The 20620-nt window shown below is 42.1% G+C and overlaps 1 protein-coding gene across 6 annotated transcripts in view; it reads right to left on the minus strand.

Moving 5' to 3' along the window:
• SPAM1 (sperm adhesion molecule 1) overlaps positions 1–19786 on the minus strand; it is a 33440-nt gene extending 13654 nt beyond the window's left edge. The window contains exons 1-3 of one of the 6 annotated variants that reach the window (XM_089778976.1): positions 19468–19786; positions 11647–11818; positions 4108–4277 (exon numbers count right to left, since the gene is read on the minus strand). The gene's annotated coding sequence lies outside the window, so the exon portion shown is untranslated. Of the gene's footprint in view, positions 1–4107; positions 4278–5942; positions 6005–11646; positions 11819–11949; positions 12065–19467 lie in introns of those variants that run through there. The other 5 variants (XM_089778977.1, XM_006122596.5, XM_075928487.2 and 2 more) reach the window with 5 other exon arrangements.
• Between the last annotated feature and the right edge of the window lie 834 nt (positions 19787–20620).

Consider the following 20620-nt stretch of genomic DNA (forward strand, 5'->3'; position numbering starts at 1 on the left):
CCCCTCACAGGGAAGCAATGGTGTGGCTCTCGGCTGTCAGCCCCAGTGGCTGCACTCCAGGCTGTCAGGCCTGTGCATCGGACAGCCAAAAGGCAATGGTGGTAATGGAGTGTCTATACAGACACTGTGTTATGCTAACTACATTGAGCTAAACTGTACATCTCTTGCAGGCCAATATGGTGAGTGAATTATATTGGCTGAAGCACCAGAATGAGGTTGATGTAAGCCGCCTTAGCCTAGAGCTGTAAACTCACCTACAGTTGCTGAGGAGCAACAGACCAAAATAACAATGAGCTAGTTTTGTCTTTGAAGGGTAATTAATTCTAAAGCCTTGTGAGGGAAGAAGACAACTGAGACCCAAAGGCTTGCAGAAAAACCAGATAACTTCAGAAAATTCCAGAAAGGCTGATTATGCATAACTTGGGTAGTCTGATAACTGTTTTGTTTGAGTAAACATTAGGTAGCCTCAAGCTAAGAAAAATAATTTGTTCATTTGAATCTTATTGCCCATTCTCACAAATTGAAAGGGCATTCAAAGCATTGGTGGTCCATTAAGCACAGCAAATGTCCTACTTTCTTTGAGAATTCTTGTTTTGTATAGCTGTTGACCAGTAGATGTTGCAAATAATCATGATGAAAGTTTAGATGCGTCATGACAGAAGACTGAGAGGGAACATGATAACTGTTCTCAAATGCATGAAAGGTTATTACGAGGAGGAGGAATAAAAATTGTTCTCTTTAACATCTGAGGATAGGACAATAAACAATAGGGTTAAATTGCAGTAAAGGTGATTTAAGTTGGACATTAGGGAAAACTATCAGGATGGTTAAGCACTGGAATAAATTGCCTCAGGAGGTTGTGGAATCTCTACCATTGGAGATTTTTAAGAGCATGTTAGACAAACATCTTTCAGGGATGGTCTATATAGTACTTAGTCTTGCCTTGCATACAGGGGATTTGACTAGAAAATCCCTCAAGGTTCCTTCCAGGCCCATGATTCTATGAGTCTATAATATTTTACAAGAGACCAAAAAGACAGGACAATTTGCATGTTATTACTAAGCATTGTGTTATATGAAAGGATGGCACTTAATCATCTCTGGGTTATCTGATTTGTTCCAGTTTAATAGAATGCAGTCTTTTACTTCCATTTCCAGCTCAGGTTGGAATCATGGCTGTTCAGTGTCCTATACAATTTGACCCATGTCTTAATTCTTTTTCTAGTGAATGTATATCAATGTCATAAAGTCACTTCCAAAGGGAGGGAAGGATAGACTTATAGTTAAGGCAGAGGTCTGGCAGTAGAGATGTGAGTTCACTTCCTAACTCTGTCCCAGTTTTGTTGCGTTTAAAACAGGATATAGTGTTACTGACCAAACACCAACAGACAAATTAATATTGGTAAAGTATGCTGAGTGCTTTAGATTGAAGATGCTATCAATAAATGCACACCTTCAAATGAGTCTAAATAGCACATTTGTTGGTAGCCTAAACCACATCCTGAAAGATCAGCAATGTTGAATATGCATTGTTAGAGGTGGCCATATCAAGGTTTAAACATGTTTTACCATGACTACTTCAGTTTTCTGTGACAAGCATAGAGTCTTAGGAATTCTTTACTCCAGTCACACTCCAGGGGTATATCTAGATTACATGGCTCCGTCGACAGAGCCATGTAAATGAGTTCGCTAGACATAGGAAAATGAAGCGACGATTTAAATAATTGCCGCTTCATTTACATCAAAATGGTGGCCGCGCTGTGCCCATCAGCTGTTTGGTGGCACAGCGGGTCAGTCTGGATGCACCGCGGTCAACAAGGGAAACCTTTGTCGACTGCTCCGGTAAACCTCATTTCATGAGGCATACCAGAGTGGTCGACAAAGGCTTCCCTTGTCGACTGCAGCGCATTCAGACTGCCCCGCTGTGCCGCCAAACAGCAGATTGGCACAGCACGGCAGCCATTTTTATGTAAATGAAGCGGCGATTATTTAAATCACTGCTTCATTTTCCTATGTCTAGTAAACTCATCTACATGGCTCCGTCGACAGAGCCATGTAGTCTAGACATACCCCAGGAGTTTGAACTCTCAAATCTGTAAGGATTCTGCTAACAGCATCATTTCTTAGGAGCCAATTTATTGATGTTCTGATTTGTTTTTCAGCATGTTAGCCAAATAAATTGTCTGACCATATTTCCAAAAACATTTTGAGGAATCCCTTTTCCTGACTGTATAAATTGATGCTTAGCAGAACCCAAATGCTACGAGGACAGTTTCCACAGAAGTTATCTAATCAGAATGAGGACAAGAAACAAGTCCATCTGTTGATTCAGCAGGCAATTCAAGCTCACCGATGTTGCTTTAGATACTTCTTGGGAAGTGACCATATAAAAAAAGCACAGTATGTTAAAGAAATACTGCTGTAATCTCACTTAAGGCATACCCCCTGCACAATAATGTAACTTTGTGACTTTAATTGTGACTTTAATTTACTTTAATTGTGACTTTAATTGAGCCTCCGCTCAGACTAGAGGTCCATTCTGTTCAAATATCTGCAATAAGCTACATGTGTAGCTTTGGGCAAATCACCAAAAGTGAGGCAAGGAAGATCAGCTACTTTTGTGAAGCAGTTTACAATGTCTCAGATTAGGCCCCCAAAATCTGAAACACAGCAAGTCAGTGGCCATTTGAAAAAATGACCTTAAATCCTCTGTCTTAGTTTCCTTGTCTGTCAAATGGCTAGAAACAATACTTACCCAACTCCTTATTTCACAATGCAAATGGAAAGTTACAAGTTACTTGGTCGACATACACAAATACTGTATTCATAAACAATCTTTTTCCCATCAGGACCTTGATTTTGAAAACCTGATTTCTAATTTCTGCTCAGAAAAAATATAACTTGCTTTCCCAGCTACATTGCCAGGACAGAAACCTAGCTAAAGCACAGTTCAGGTTAAAGTACAGAGCATTTACACATCTAATTTTTCCTCCCAGGAAGGGAACTATTGCCCAACTTTAACAATTATATGGGAAATGATCCAGATTCTAAGAAAATTGCTGTGCCTTAGGATAGTAATTTTCAAGAAAATGTCAATGAAATAGTCATAATGGGTTTTTCAGAACCCTGATCTTTTAAAGAAATACAGAATCAAAGTTAATATAGCTGCCGTTTTAGCATCAGAAAGTTCACTGTGAATTGATTTCAGTCACAAAACTAAGTTGTAGTTTTGTAACTATAAGTTCAAGTATCTAAAAGGGCGTCACCAGGAGGAGGGAGAAAAATGGTTCTCCTTGGCTTCTGAGGATAGCACAAGAAGCAGTGGGTTTAAACCTCAGCAAGGGAGGTTTAGATTGGACATTAGGGGTACGTCCAGACTACAAAGCTCCATCGACAGATCCATGTAAAATAGTTTATTAGGCATAGTCAATGAAGCAGGGATTTAAATAATCCCCGCTTTATTAAAATAAAAATGGCCGCTGAACTATGCTGACGATCAGCTGATCCGGCACAGCGCGGCAGTCTAGACACGGCACGGTCAACAAGGGAAGCCTTTGTTGACTGCTCTGGTATGCCTCATGAAAGTTGTTCCAGGATCTTTAATACCAGTGATTTATCTGTAGGGCTATGAAAGGGTAAACATCTCAGTGATCCTCAGAAATGCATGCTCACTGATTTCAGAGCCAGTTTATATATCTGCTCCATTTTATATTGCAGGTGGTTTCTTTTATTGTTTATTACAACTCAAAAGTCACTTTTTAAAAGGTTGTTTTCCTGTCACTTCCACCCACTCAGGTATTAGCTGTGTCCTCTCTCACCCCTAATTATTATTATAAAGAAAGTCAATGAGAAGATGGAATTGCAAAACAGAAACTCAGTTCTCATAAGAGTAGTTTCCTTTTCCCTTTATTTTCCGTCAGGCCATCTCCTGTCTTTCCCTCTCTTTATTATCTCCATGGTCTCTCAGTATAAATTCATCTCTTTTAGGGAAAGTTTCTACCTTTGGCAGAGACTTGTGCCTCTAGATGATAGGGGGGATAGGTGACCACCCCACATCTCTCCTCTGGGAGGCGGGGCCATGGGGAAAGTTGAAATTTGTCTGCTGACCTTGGCTGGACTTTTGCTGAGAGCTAGAGCAGAGCCATACAGAGGTGGGAAGTCCCATCTTGCAGGGTTCCCAGCATGTGGGCTGGAGGGGACAGGTGGGTGAGGCTGCTGTTGGGAGCTGTTTTGCTTGTAGGTGCGAGCTTGGGAGCAACAGCAGAAGACAGTCCAGCCTAGGGAACAAGAAGAGAAGGGAGGGTCCCGTTAGATGGGCTGCTTCCTGTCCCAGTGGAGAATGCAGAGGGGAAGGTGCTGAGTCATTAGGAGTCAAGTAGCACTGAGCCCATCCAGCCCATAGTACCTACAACTGGCAGGAGACTGGGTGGGCTCTGCCTATTACATTAGCACTTCTGGGATCAGGACCAAATAGAAGGCAGAAATCTTGGGGAAGGAATGCAATCCCATGTGCCCCACATGCCACCTCTGTGTGCATTGGAGGGACCACTTTCCTTCAGAAGCCCTTGCAACCTTCGACAGTGGGCAGTCCAGAGAACTCTTAAGGTATTTGATGGATAGAGCTATGGCCCACCCTCACCCTACCCTTTTTAAGACAGCAACACCTACAGGGGGTATTAGGAAGTAGCAGCAATTGTAATTCCCTGAAACGACCCTCACCTCCCTTCTGGCACTCACACAGGAGCTGGTTAGAAACTAGCCATTCATTTTTAAACAACTCTGAGGCTAACACCTTAGAATTTTACCTGTTGGCAGCACGTCATGGTGTCAATTATTCTTCATAAGTAATAATTAATTTGTTATAACATATCATTTGTAAGCAAATTAGAGACATTGATGTGTCCTTCCTTCCACCCTTTATTAGAAATTTCCCAGTAACATCATTGTTTAATCACTGTCAATAGGGACAATCTAACTTCTCTCCAACATAGCTCCTCTTAGTAGCCTCCTAAAACAGTGTGAAAACCTCATAAGTGCAAACTGCTCCCACCAAAAAAAATGTCCAGAGTAAATTTTAGATCAAGCTAATATAATTTAAATTAAGTTATCTGAGAAGTTGTTTTGACACATTTTGTAGATCTTGATATATGCACTTTACTCAATAACCCTTACAGAACATAACATAAAAACGGCCACACCAGGTCACAGTAAAGATCCATGTAGCCCAGTGTCTTGTCTTCTGATGGTGGCCACCGCCAGTTGTCCCAGAGGGAATGAACAGAATAGGTAGTCATCAAATGATCCCACACCTGTTGCCTGTTCACAGCTTCAGGCAAAGAGAGGCTAGAGACACCATCCTTACCCACCTTAGCTAATAGCCATTGATGGGCCTAGCTTCCATGAACTTATCTAGTTCTTTTTTGAACCTTGTAATAGTCAGCCTTCACAACTCACTGTGTCAAGGAGTTCCATAGATTGACTGTGCATCGTGTGAAAAAATGTTTCCTTTTGTTTCTTTGAAACCTGCTGTCCATTAATTTCATTTGCGACCTCTATTTCTTCTTGTGTCATGAGAAGTAAATAAACACTTTCTTATTTATTTCCCCCCAATAATGGTTTTATAGACCACTATCATATCCTCCTTAGTTATCTCTTTTCCAAGCTGAAAACCTATGAAATATAAATAGCCCTATGCATATTTGTCAGGATACCTGTTAATCAATTGAGATTAAAGAAAATAAAAACATTATAAATGGCAAACAGATGATAGTTGGTATTATTCATAGAAGAAGGTATTTACATGTTTTATTATACTGTTTAGTTAGTTATAACCAATCTTCAGTGTTTCTAGAAAACTTAACTAAAAGATTTCAGTGATCAAAGGTGAAACTGTGATACTTTACAAAATACAAAGTGCTGGAAAATCAATTGTAAGTGCTCACCTGTGTGATTCTGAAGGGCAGGAATTGCTGCAATGAATGGATGTATTGCTAGTCAGTTTAATCTGCCCTGTCAAGAAGGGCAGAGCATTGGCACAACCAATCAGAAATTAACATTTAATCTATGACCTTAATCCCAATTACATGGAGGTTGGTCAGAACTCTATCTTGTCATACTTGAACATGTTTCAGTTGTGCAACAAAACTCTGTTTCACTCTTGTGCTATCTGTATTACTTTAGCAATTACATCAGTTGGAATGTAGGATTAAATCAAATCATTTAAAGCTAAGTACAGGTTTGTAATTTTTTGTTTCAAATGGGACTTTTTTTAAGCATCGGTGACTTTGAATTCACTAGAGTCAATGGGAATCTTCCCTTGGACATCGGTGTTCACTGAATCAAAGATCAGACAATCAACAAATATTAGATGTATAATCCATTGGACTTGTAGATTACATTATTCTGGACAGAAGGATCAGTGACAGTTAACAAAAGCAGCACGTACTTGCCAGTGAGCAGTAAACCACTAATTGTCCATATCGTCACCCAACTCAACTTATCTCTGTATTGCAGGAGTCTCCCTTGCTTCTTTTGGCACGAGCTTCCTCATTATTGTCAACAAGAGTTTGCATACAGCTTGAGACTTTGTTTTTAAATTTATAAAAATTAATGGGGGGCCATGTAATGCTCTTCATATGATTCTTTAATGGATTAATGGTGGCTGTGGTGCTCTGTGGTAAAGAAAATGAGACATGAGTCTGATGAGTTCTGGAGATAATTCCTGAGCTATATGGGGGAAAGCATTAAAGAGGAGTTAATAGCCACCTACTAAAAATGACATACCTTAGAAAGGTATGTCCAGACCAACAGCAAAACCCCTTTTTAGGCTAAACTACTTGTCTGTCTATGGCTTTTAATAGCGATTCCTTGTGGCTAAAAGGAATGGCTATTAAACCTTTGTCCACGGTTATCTTACTGTTCCTCTCAAAAAGTACCGGATACAGAAAGCTTCCACAGAGCAGGCACAGCAGAAGCCCTCCACATTAGCCCGCTGTTCTGTGCTTCATCCCTTCTCCTGCAGGAACCACCTAGGACTGAGGACATCCTGGATAGCCCCTTGAATCCATGGTCTGTCTTCTAAGACTGCCCAACAAGGAGGTCAGTAATAGCTGTGCCTTGTATAATGTGGACATCTGTACATTGGAAAATGGACTGAGGCCACCTCACTCACTGCCCACTGATGCCAGTCAGACATCAGATGCCAACAGCTTTTAGCTACTATGACAACAAGCTGGATGCAAACTGATGACCTGCTGCTAAGTGTTTCTGTGCTCTCCTGAGCCATCTAGGTCTGCTGTTAAGCACCTGATTTATTTATTTTTCAAAGACTGTAAATTGAAAGATGTCCAAACTAACCATTGGAACAGCCAGCATGCTATTATAATCTGAGAAACATCGCCTTACTAGTCATTTCCTTAGTGCAGTCTGCAACAGCCTGACAAACCCTTGCTGATACAAATAGTAAGTCTGTATCTGGGTGTGCCTTCATTTGCCTTCCTCTACAGTATTGCATGTGTTACTTTGTCATGACCAATCATACACATCTCTGCAAAGGGATTTTTTTAAAATGTGTATGATATAAAAAATAGACACAAATCAGTCCATTGAATACTATCGGTATTTACTCTGAAAATTTCCAATTGTGCAGCCTAGCGAGAATCTGAGTAGTTTAAGAGAACAGAAGAAAAACAACCCCATTCCTCTTTAGGGTTCCCGGTTTGTCTAGTTTGCTGCTTAACCAGGAGCCAAGCCAAGACTTGAGTCACATGCCTTTCATGTGTCTTAACAGTCTGTAAACTCAAAACAAGCAAGCTACGTCTAAATTAGCAAGATATTGCGCAAATACTTTTAACGCAAGAGTTTTTGCATTAAAGTATTTGTGCAAGAGAGCGTCTACACTGGCATGTGCCTTTGCTCAAGAAATGTGCTTTTGCGCAAAAGCATCCGTGCCACTGTAGACACTCTCTTGCGCAAGAAAGCTCCGATGGCCATTTTAGCCATAGAGCTTTCTTGCGCAAGACTTTCTTTCTTACACTTCAGCTTCTATATTCTTCTCTGGTTTTGTGGAAGCCACTTCTCTGGAAAGTACATCTGCAGAGAACATGAATTAACAGAGCATGTTGGTCATAATTTCATCATACTTTTGCAGCTTTATCATCATTCTTTGAATCCTTAAGGGACAATCCTTTAGTAGTTTGCTAAATAATGACATCAGGGCTGGTAGCCCATTTAAACTTATAGTATCTGTCCATAAATATAAAGATTGACTCGTTCCCTGGCAAATAATATTTCTCAAAGCTCATTTTCTGTCTGTGAGTATCTGGTTTCTGCCTCAGTCAGTGATTTGCACATGTATGCCACTGGTCGCCAACAATTGTTATGCTTCAGTAAAATCACTGTAGCTAATCCAGACTGTGTGAATCATCTGCTGTGATTTTAATAGGTGTTTCTGGTGCATAGAACTTCAACACTGGTTCTTGTATCAGTCATTATATTAGACCTTCCTGTGATTTCCCCTGTTCTGCATGCCAATGCATTGGTACATAAATTTGGTATGAATTTTCCCAAATAACTGATAATTCACAAGAGCCAATGGAGATTTCTCTTTGACTGGGAACATAACATCATTTTATCATCCTCTCAGATTTTGCCCTTTGCAAAAATAATGTCTCCAACAAAAGTAAGTTCTGTAGCCCTTGAAATATATTTCTACCTATTTAGTTTAAGGTTTGTAACTCTAATTGCATCAAGGACTTCCTGAAGTCTACAGTCATGATCCTCTTTCATTGAGCCTTGGATGATGATGTCCTTTATTGAGATGTCAACACCATTAATATATTCCTAGATTGTATGTATGGTTTTGTGGTACACTTCTGGAGGTGAACCTATGCCAAAGAGTATGCATAAGACTCTGTATCTTCCAAATAGGGTATTAAATGTGCATAGTTTGGGGGCAAAACCCACTTCCTCAGATGAGCATAGACATCTGGAGCAGTCTCTGTCCACGATAAGCTGGGCACCTCTCAAGCAGGGGCTGCTCTGGCCAGGCTGTATCAGCCTCTGCCTGCTGAGGGGAGTTGGGGGGGCCACTCCAACCTAGCAGGAGGCAGGGTGGGAAGTTCCAGCCCAAGTGAGCTGGAGCGCCCCCTCCCCACTCACTGAGCTTTTAACTGGCTAAACAATATGTTTAACCAGTTAAAAGATTAAACAGGATTTCATATCCCTAGTATGATCTTGTATTGAAGTCACCCACTTTAGCAGACTGAGTTTCTCCCTCCCACCCCCACTGAAGCCAGTCCAGATGTATGGTGCTCACCAAATACTTGCAAAAACCTCTCCCCCCTGGTGCTCCACCTGCTTCTCTATTGCCTCGTTTTCTCTCTGCTTTCAATTGCAAATGCAGGAGTTAATTTCAGAATGACTGCAGTTCCCTTCTCATTCACTAGCACTGGCACTATGTAACAATCTTGGGGTTCATTAAATTACAGACCAGTGAATGAAGAAGGAATCAAACTTTATAAAACAAACTGGAGAGTGTCTCTGTTGAACTGCTTCACATAGCATTGTGACATTCCCAACACCTGTCTCCAGGGCACATCTCTAAATTCCCACACTCATAACACAGTCCCTTACGAGGGAGTGTCTTCAAATCATAATTGTTCATAAACATCTCTCTACAAAGACATCTCTGGAAAAAGTACACTAATTAGAAGTGAATGGAAATTTAGGTCAGCTCCCTGATACCCTGGAAAGCTGACTCCCCAGCTCAGGATAAACACTTTTTTTTTTAAACTTCAAAATTTTTCATGGGATGGAAACACTGTTTCTCAGTCACTTTAAATGTTATTACACCTCTTCTCTGCTTATGCAGTTAGAATATTGCATCATGAAAAATCTTTATAAACTACTCCCAGAATTGTTTCAACTGTCTGTGAAACAGTGTCCATGAAAAAAAGATTCTGTCAGTAGCAAAGGTAACAGGCTATCTGGATGCAAAGCATCTGAGATAAAGTAAGAATCTTCCCAAGCAATACATGCATACTAAAGACATACAACAGCTCACAGAACCTAAAGCACTAGTGCCAATACAAATTTAAAGAGTCACTAGAGAATGAGATGCTGATACTCCGATTGTACGGGTTATTTTTGTGCCTGTTCCTAAAACACTAATATACATTATAAAAATAACACTGCATTTTAACATAGCACTGTCAAATTTTTAGGCCCTAGAAAAATAGCTTTGTGAAATGTCAATTTAAATGAAAAACCTGTATTCAGATTGCATTTGATTTCTGGTAGTTTAATTCTTTGCGACATATGAATGGAATTTCTGGAGGGGATTTTGATAGGATATGAAATGAGTGTATACAGTTTCCTCTATACTTGGTACTGTACCAATGTGAATTTTTCCATTTGAAGAAAACATATGAATTTCTGAAATGGCTGAGGCTATGTCTACAGTACCGATTTTTTTTCAGAAAAATGGCCGTTTTTCTGAAAAAACTTGATTTACATCCACAGTGCAATCTCATTCTTTCGAAAAAAATCAAAACAGAGGCATTTTTCCAACATTGGTAAACCTCTTTCTATGAGAAAGATGCCTTTTTTCAAAAGAACTCTTTTGGAAAAAGGCATGTGTGGGTGGGGAAGAGGGAGTTCTTTCAAAAGAAGAGGAAAGAGGAGAAAGTACAGATGCCCTGGTGGCCATTCCATCCATAGTAATCACAGCTTAAATGCAAGATAGCGTCCATACTGAATGGACGCTCTCTTTCAAAAAAGCAGATCACTTTTTTCAATGCACTTTTGCTGTGTAGATGCTCTCTTTCAGAAGAAGTTTTTCAGATCTCTTCTGGAGAAACTTCTTCCAAAAGAAGCCTGCAGTCTAGTCATAGCCTGAGTAAAATAAAGAAATGCTGATCCATTTAACTCATTCCTTTTTAAATGAGACCAAATCATATGCATCTGAACTTGCTAGCATAATAATGTGTTATTGGATCATCTTTTCTCAGTATAAAACTAACAAAAGCATGAGGTGGAGGAGATATTGATAAGGATGAGAAGTAAAACACTAAAACATTATTTGGGGTTGTAATACACATTTCTTTGGTATTGTGATGGGGATTTTTATGGGGGCATTAAGGGGCAATGTTTGCATGATGTTTGTATATGAAAATAACAACGAAAAAGATCACTGTAATTAGAGAGGAAAAACCTATTTGCCTGTGTGAATAACTGATTTTTCAGTTAACTGGCCATTCTGTTTGAAATTTTCAGCATACCAAAATATTCATGAAACACTTTGAGCTCAGAAAAAAAATAAACATTAAGTTTTGCTTTTTAAACAACTTTTTATAATTTGAAATAAAATTAAAGCAAATTTTAGATAAAAGAAAGTCATTTCAGGTCAAAAAATTAAAATGCCATCAAAAATAAAAAAGCAAAATATTTTTACTCTTTCATAATTTCTTTTGGGTTTTTTCTCCAACCACAACAATTTATCTAATTTAACATGAATTTGCAAAATTCTCGAGTGACCCAAAATCTGCATTTTTTGTTGAAAAGGGATTTAGGCCAAAAAACTTTCACACATATCTAGTGCTTATAAATTCAGGATATCTTGTAACAGAGAATAAATCTGATTGTTACCTGATGGTATATTTGTTCTTTCCAGAAGGAGAGAAACACCACTAACGATGTTGGGAGACATCTGTTCCCCTCATGTCATAAAGATTTTTAAGAGGAATTCCATGGAAATGGATTAAAAATCATCACCTACTGCTGGATCTCCTCTCTCATTTTTATTTCTCTATCAAAGAATCTGAAATTAAATAATTGTTTTCAAAACTTTTAAGACTTCTTGAATCCAATGAAACATAAAAAATCATTGTGATAAGATTCACATTTTGCACAAGAAAAATAGTTTATGCCTTTAGTAAGAAAACCACCTACCCACATAACAGTATTACAGGGTCATCGAGAAACCTCACAGAAAGTTAGATCCCTTCAAACACCTGATGAGACTACATCCATTTCAATCCATCAGCCAGCTGTATCTGCCTTTTAATCATTGCTTCCTTATGCTCAGCTCAAAATTACCATGGGTGAGAGCTTGTACAATTTAATAGTCATCTATAAACTCACATTAGGTGTTGCAAGAGCCCAACTGGACTCAGTTAATGTTCACTTTGCTCTTTCCCTCCTCCACCCACTTATTTAAGTCCTGCTACTTCCACAGGAAGAAATGTTTGTACAGTGCTTTGAAGACACACTGAACTATATCAGTAGCAATTGGGATAGGAAAATGTGAATAGCTACATACTACTATCCTGCATATTTTCTGCAGACAGAACCTATATCATCTTCCTTTGGAAGAATGTCCCCAGAGCTACTCTGAAACACATTTTCCATCATGAAAGTATAAGAATATTACTTAAGACTTTCCCAATGTCCTGACTTGATTGCAAAGACTGGTTGCTTTTTGGTATACTCCCATGTCTTTCATTAGTTTATTATATTTAAAACCTAGTCCAGTTCTTCTCAATATACAATTAAAGATCAAATCACCACTCTGAAGTCTTGTCTATGTTACATTCCCCCCAATCCCCCCCAAAAAAACCCATTTCCAGTCATTCATAATACTGATGCAACATCACAAGTGTTAGAAACAGTAAGAATTCTTAAGACAACAGCTAGCTTTTACTGTCAGTTTTAGTACTGTCTTTTCTAGACTCTCTCTCTGGTCAGATGCAGATGACATATGGTATGTCTACACCAAAATACTCCAGCTCTGCAACTATGTCTCTGTAGCACATTAATATAGACATTTGTTTCAATGATAGAAGAGCTTTTCCATCACTGAAGGTGTAAATCCACTCCTTAAGAGTTGGTAGTTATATCAACAGAAGAATTCTTCCATCAACCTAGCCCTGCCTGTATTGGGGCTTAGGCTGGCTTAGATACATTTCTCAGGGCTGTGACATTTTCACACCCCTAAAGTTATATGTCTAAGTCAACCTACGTTTGAACAACCCATAGAAACACTGCCAGATGCTGAAGTCTTGCCTATGGCAGTAATCCCATTTTACTATTGAAACTGCACTGGTATTAGCAACAGAGGCTATGTCTAGACTGCAAAGAAAAGTTGGAAAAAAGCCGCAATTTGCATATCTTTTTCTGCTTTTCTTTAGGAAGAGGGTTTCCCGAAATTTGGCCCATCTACACAGAGCCAAATTTCAGAAAAAACTCCTCTTTCAACACATCCCTTCTTCCTCATACAATGAGGATTATAGGGATAGCGAAAGAACACGTCCACTTTTTCGGAAATTGTTCTGAAAAAGTGGATGCATTCCTTGAACGTGGCATAACTTTTCTGGAATAAAAAGTCTGGAAATAGCCATAATAGGGATATTTGGAAAGGGAAAATCTAGTGTAGACACAGTCAAATATATAGTATCACCTAAGGCTACATCTTCACTGCATGTTTTTTTCGACAGAAGATATGCAAATGGAGCGCTCATTTGCATATCTCACGCTCTCATTTGCATATCGTCTTCCAATCCTTTTTGCAAAAGAGATTTTTTGTGATTAAAAAGCCCTGTGTAGATGGGACCATTTGTTGGGAAAAAAAACCTTTTGCGCAAGAGCCCTTATTCCTCAAAAAATGAGGTTCACAGGCTTCACTGTAGTGTAGACGTGCTATTTCAAAATAAGCTATTTCAGAAAAAAATTCTGAAATAGCTTATTTCAAAACAAGCATGCTGTGTAGGTGTACCCTTGCTGTTGTTTATAGTACAAGAGCATCAGTTAGGGTACGTGTAGACTACACATCTTTTTAGAAAAAGAGGGTTTTTTTTAAAGATAATTTTGAAAAAGCTTCTTTCAAAAAAGAGCGTCTAGCTTGCACTAAGCAGATGGAAAAATCGATCTGCTTTTTCGAAAAAGGCAGTCTGGATGCTCTGTCGAAAAAAGGGCACCTGGAAGCACTTGTGCCAGGGCATGGTGGCAGCCTTTACTTCCGGGTCCTGCAGCATACTCCTTGCAGAGTTGCGTGCTTTAAGGGACCCCCCCTGAACAGCTGTTCCTGTGCTCCTGAAGCTGGTTTACCTACCTCCTAGAGCTTCTGCAGTGCTTGCTTGGAGTGCCCTATTTTATGGGACACCACAGCATTTTTTTCCTGGTTGGTTTTTGTGCTTTGAATTGTTTTGTTTTTTTGCCAGGGAGCCGGAACTGCCCCTGGGCAGGCGATGGCCCCACACTGTAGTGCTTCAAGTTCTGCTGCAACTCCATGAGACCTTCATGATGTTCATGCCAGGTCTGGATTCTGAACTCAGCCTTTAGACCCTTGCTCGGGCTGCAGCAACACTGTTCTTGCAACCGAACTTCTTCCAGGAGAGGTGGTTTTGGAGGCTGGAGACAAGTTCAGACTAGTGGGACCGGTTCATCATGGAGCGATGGGACAACCAGGCTTGGCTCCAAAACTTGCGTATGTGGAAGTCCACCTTCCAGGAGCTGTGTTCCAGGCTCACCCCTGCTCTGCAATGACAGGACACCCACTTGTGCCCTGCCATCCCCCTGGAGAAGAGGGTAAATATTGCCCTCTAGAAGCTGGCCACCCCTGACAGCTACCATTCGGTAGGACACCAGTTTGGTATGGGGAGATCTACTGTTGGCGCTGGGAGATCTACTGTTGGCGCCTCTGGGGGGACAGTCCATGTGGGGTAAGAGGACTGTAACAGGAAAGGGTGAGGGGGCAATGGAGTGGGAGTGGGGGAGGGCTCCTGGCCTCACCCTGCCCTACTGCTGGGAGCAGCTGCTGGGGGGGGAGGACTTCTGGGGTGTTTAGGGGGTGAGGGTGGGAGGCACCTCCAAAGAACTCTGGCAACCCCTCAAACTTCCTATTCTCTGTGTTTGTATGTGTCTATTTCTGCAGGTGGTGAGGGTCATCAGTTTAGAGCTGCAGAACAGGATTGTCCGCCTCGGAGACGTAGTCACCATCATGGCCAGCTTTGCTGGGCTGGGATTCCTGAACTGTGGAGGAGCGCTCGATGGAACTCAGATCCTGATCCGTGCACTGCCCCATCTTGAAGCCCGGTATATCAACAGAAAAGGCTACTTCTCCATGGTGTTGCAGGCCCTGGTTGACCCCCGTGGACTATTCACTGACATTTGTGTGGGGTGGTTGGGCTGGGCACATGATGCTCGGATCTTCCGAAATTCCTACCTTTACTGCAGACTGGAACATTATTCCCACAACGAAACTTTGCTGTTGGGGACGTGGAGATGCCAATCTGCATTGTGGCCAATGAGGTATACCCCCGTAAACTGGGCATCTGAATGCAAGCAGGGAACAATTTAATGCGCACCTGACACAGGTGCGCTTGCAGATGGAATTCGCCTTTGGCCGGCTGAAGGGAAGATTTAGGTGCCTGCTCACTCGCCTCAACATGGGGGAACGCAACATCCCTGAGGGATGGCTGCATGTTGCGTGCTCCACAACCTGGTGGAGGGCAAAGGGGAGGCCTTCCTCCCAGGGTGGGGGACACAGGCTGATGTGGAGGGAAGGTGGTTCGAGCAGCCCTGGACAGCTGCACTCCACCAAGCCCATCAGGTGGGGGTCTGCATCTGGGAGGCTGTGCGTGAGAGATTCTCAGCAGGAGCCCAATGACTCTCCCCAGGGTCTCACCAATGGGGCCTGTTGCCCCCCACCCCAAAACCTTTCCTCCCACAACCCAACCCTGCACCAGTCTCCAGACAGTGAACACACACACACACACACACACACACACACACACCAGGTTTAATATAAAAAAACATTATGTTTATTAACAAACTAAGTGCAAATAAATAACTTTTTGTAACAAAATAAAACTGTATGCAAAATGTTTTCAAAAATAAACTTTCTTGTGCAACTAGCAAAGTCTTTTTAAAACTGGGGAGGAGGGGGGATGTAAACCTGGAGGGAGGGAGGGAGGGAGGGAGGATGAGCGGTTTAGGTTTCAGGGTGTCACCTGGCCTGCAAAACACTGCTGCCTCGGGTCCATGGCCCTAAACGTCCTCAGAATCGAGTGGGGCCTGGGACAGTGTGTGTGGGGGGGAGGGCCTGCAGCTGTCTCTGCGCTAGCAGGGGGTGAGGGGATGGCAGGGTTTGAGGGGTGGCAGGAGTTGAGGGGGAGGATGCGCGGGCAGGGGGGACTGGAGCAGGGTTGAGTGGGAGGAGCGGCAATGAAGACAGGTCCTGGGACAGCCAGGTCCTGGGACAGCCAGGGCTTCTCGGATACTCCCACACATTGCAGTCCACTGCGGGAAGAAATCCTCCAGCAATTGGTTGTGCCACCGAGCCTCTTCCTGTGCCCTTTCTGCCATGGTCTCCTCCATCCTTTCAAGGGCCTCTACATGCCTCCACATGAGGTCATTGTAGCCCCCCAGTGCCTGTGGGTTCTATGGGCCCGGGTGGGTGGTGGCACAGGTGTTGCATGGCACTCTGATCCGGCAGGTCCAGCTGTGGAGGAGAAGAGGCAGAAGTGATCAGTGTTATGAATGCACACACTGTCCCTGCTTGTGATCAGTGAGTAAATCCTTAGAACAAGGGATGGCAGTGTTCTCACTGCAAGCCCATATCTGGCCTGGCCAGCAGCCCCGGCCTCACTGGGGACCCAAGGTGGCTAGGGTAACTTCCTGCCCCCCTCCTAACACGCTGCCCCCCACCATGGCTATACAGCCCAGGGAAGTGTGCAGTCACAGTGCGTCACACAACGTAGGACAGGGGCCTGGAGCAGCTTGGGTCTCCCAGGCCCCCCACCCATACACCCACTGCCTGCCCGTTGCAGCACTGTTTGTGGGAGCGATTGTTGTGTCGCTTGTGCATACATGCCTGAGTGCTAAGTATGACACTTGCGGTGGTCTGTGTGGTGTCGTGCATGCACCCTTATGACCAGCCTGCTGCCCGCAGTTCCTGGCGGGGGGAGGACAGACCTCCCTTGAGTCAGACATGTGTGGGGCCCTCCCCGAGCTGTGAGCAGCTGCCCATGTGTGCCCTGGGAATGAACATGCTTGCACATGTCCAGGAAGAGCATGACATGTGCGGATTGCCCCACAACCCCTGTGCTCCCACCTTCCCCCTTCTTTGTGCGTGACCCTGACCACACTCGCCTGATGTTCCTTCACCAGCGTCAGGATGCCTGCAAGGCCTCCTGGGCCTCAGGGACCAACTCCAGGGTTAGGGTAACCACACTGCGGTTGGGGTCGTCGTCCTCCTCCTCCTCCTCCTCCTCTTCATCCTGTAGCTGCTCCTCTGGGTTGTCCTCAGCCGCCTCCTAGCAACTCACCAGTGTCTGCAATCCAGTCTGGACCAGAACCGGGGCAGAGAGGGGTTCCCCACCATCCAGGACTCTGTCCAGCTCCTGGAAGTATGCGCAATTGTGTGACACTTCCCCCGAGGTGGTGCTGTGCTCGCGGGCCCTGGCATAGCCCTGCCTGAGTTCTTTAACCTTGGCCCGCCTCTGGCCCAAGGTTCTGGTCTGGTGTCCTTTTTTGGCCAGCCCCTCGGCCATGCGGCCGTAAATATCTGCATTCCGGCGATGGGAATGCAGAGCCTGGAGAGATTTCTCCTTGCCCCATAGTTCCAAAAGGTCAGGATCTCAGGCCCTGACCAGGCTGGAACTCGCCTTTTGCCCCGGAAGGCTGCTGGGACAGCTCCCTGGAAGGTCCTTGGGGACCTCTGGGGTCTTGGGCTTGTGCTATGATGAATTCTCAGAGATGCAGGGAGAGCTGTGTGGTCAGAGGCTTCCTCTGGCTGCCTCCCTGACACAATGGCTGCCCCTGGTGCCTGTGCCTTTAAAACATAGCTACCGACAGGAACAATAGAGGTTTTCCTGCAGATGGACTGTCCACCAGGGCTTTTCCCTGGAGGTCTGTTTAAAAAAAAAAAACAGACAGAAAACAAAAAAACAAAAACATAAACATACCCCGCATCCACACATGCCTTTTTTCGACAGATCACTGTCAAAAAAGGCATTATTCCTCGTAAAATGAGGTTTGCCGCTGTCGACAAAACTGCCGCATTCTTTCAATTTACTTTCGAAAGAACACAGCGGTAGTGTAGATGTGGGTGAAGTTTTTTTTTAAAAGGCAACTTTTTTCGAAAAAACTGTGTAGTCTAGGCACACCCTTACTGATTTCTTCACCATAAATGAACATTATAGATTTTTTTTTCTTAGATTCCTTTCTTGTGTATTTACATCAGCTGAATATGTGACCCGGAAAATCTAGCAGCACATGTAACTGGTGATCCATTCTGCACTGGTGGAAGGGAGAACAATTTTAATTTCTCCTGAATCTGTCTCATGGATGACATGAAATAGTTTGACATTTCATGCATTTAATTGCTTTATAGATATTGGTGAATACATCTGATTTAACATTTTAGTGTTCTACACTGAAAATAGACAGTCTACAAGGTCACAGAATGCATATAGGACCTCAAGAGAAACAGCTCACCTATACTTACTTGAAAAAATTTGGGCAAAGTTTTAAATATTAATTAACTAAAACAGTTTATTTTCCCTTCATAGCATCAACCTGCCAAATTAATCTCTGTTGTAAAAAGGTATAACCCCTGTCAAGTTAATAGAAATCCTTCTTCTGAATATGTCCAGAAGTATTATAAATTTAGATGAGGGGAAAAAATGGGATGACCTAACAAGCCATCTCCTTATCAATGCAGAATTATTCCCTGTGTTATACTTTGTAATGTTTGCAAAGACCTCAAAAGACTGGTCTCCCACCAGTTCCTGTAGGACACTATTCTACATAATGATACATCTCATGCCAGGAAGTTTTCCTTAATATTTACCTAAATTTCCCCCATCCTATGTTTATCCCATTGAAGTTAGCTATACTCACTGTATGCCATAATATATAATTCCTCTGCTTTCTTGGCATTTATACTCAATATTTACTTGTAGCCTGATATTATGTTCCCCTGTGCCCTTAATCATTGCTGAATAAACCTCCTTAATCTTCACTTACAAGCCAGTTCCTTCAAAAGTCAGGTCATTTTTGTTGCTCTTCTCTGAACTGCTTCTAATTTTTCTGTGGTAATGAGGTACTCAGAATGGAATGCAGTATGCCAAGTGCAGTTCCTCTTTTCTGCATCATAATGTTCATTGCTCTTTTGTGCAGCTATATCTCATAACTGGCTTGTAATTTGTTAGCCATTGACATCCTTTGATCTCCTTCAGCATTACATTTCCCCAGATTTCTCCCTCACTCTATTCATATATTTGTGCCCCTGTTATTTCTTTCCCTGGGGAAAAGAGACTGGTTTGTTTGGTTCTGATTGATCACTGCTAAAGTTACCCAAAAGGCAAAATAGCTTATGAAATTTGTTCAAAAGTTTCTGTATCATTCCCCACAAGAACTGCCATCAGCCCAGAAAGCCCACTATGATGCTCAAATGATTTTACTTACCTGGTGGATATCTCCTGCACCTGCTGTCTCCAGGAAAGAATCATATAAAAGAATTTCCAGTTTTGTTTTGTTTTGCTTTTTTCCTGTGAGCAGCTCTGAGGTGAGCTGTGGAAGGGACACAGGAAGACAGCAGAACAGGAAAGATGTGAGAAGTGAGGGAGAAAGAAAATACTACACAAGGGCTCTCATAGAGAAGGAGAGAATTTGGTCTTCATGGGAAAAGAGGAGGAGCAAGCCAGAGAGGGAAACAAAAGACAGTAAAGCCATAAAAATTCCAGCTAGCTGGTGAAGAAGGATGAAGGAAAATGACACCTGTTAATGGTTAAATTTACTCAGGTACTGGGAGGAGGGAGATGTAATTATTTACTTTTGTTGCTGTTTGCCATTTATTTTCAGTTCTGAAAAGTGGCTACAGTTGATTAAGGGTTTGATCCTGCACCACTGAAGTCAAAGGGAATTTTGCCGTTACCTTTAATGGGAGTAAGTTCAGGCTCTAAATCTAGATATTTTAACTGTAATGTAGGGAATTTAATGGAAAATGACTGTTCAAATTACCACAGGAACAGCATTAGAAATACTTTGTAATTGGATCACAGGACTAATTGCACGAAACAGATACATGTTCTGGTGGATTACGGGAGTTAAAATATTTCCATGGGCTGCAGAGAATTAATGGGTTAGGTGTTTAGTGAGCAAGGTTTGGGAAAAGAACACCTACTTTTATCAACGGCTTAAATGACCTGATCACCTGTAACAAGAGCTGGGAGTCTAACATTTTTAGACAAAATATATTTTTCATCAGAAAATGTAGATTCAACAAAAAAAATTGATTTTTTTCTGGAAAAGTTTCAATTTCATGCCAATCTTCAATGGGAAATTATCAAATCATTTTGTTTTGAAAGGGTCAGGATGTGTTGCATTAACTTTATCAATGCAACTTTAGTCTATTATGTATGATTATATATAACAATAAATGTATACAGCAATTGCTGTGTAAGTCATCAGAATAATTTGAATCATTTGTAGCATTTTCATCCTCAGAGTGCTTTATTACTATTTATGTATTTGTTTAATATAAAGCCCTCTGAAGGGGTAACATGGGTGGTACTACATGGAACAAAGGCAAGCAGATGGGAGTGGAAACAGTGATATC

This window comes from Pelodiscus sinensis, chromosome 1, assembly GCF_052426305.1.
Source record: "Pelodiscus sinensis isolate ZL-2025 chromosome 1, ASM5242630v1, whole genome shotgun sequence".
Classification (NCBI taxonomy): domain Eukaryota; kingdom Metazoa; phylum Chordata; order Testudines; family Trionychidae; genus Pelodiscus; species Pelodiscus sinensis.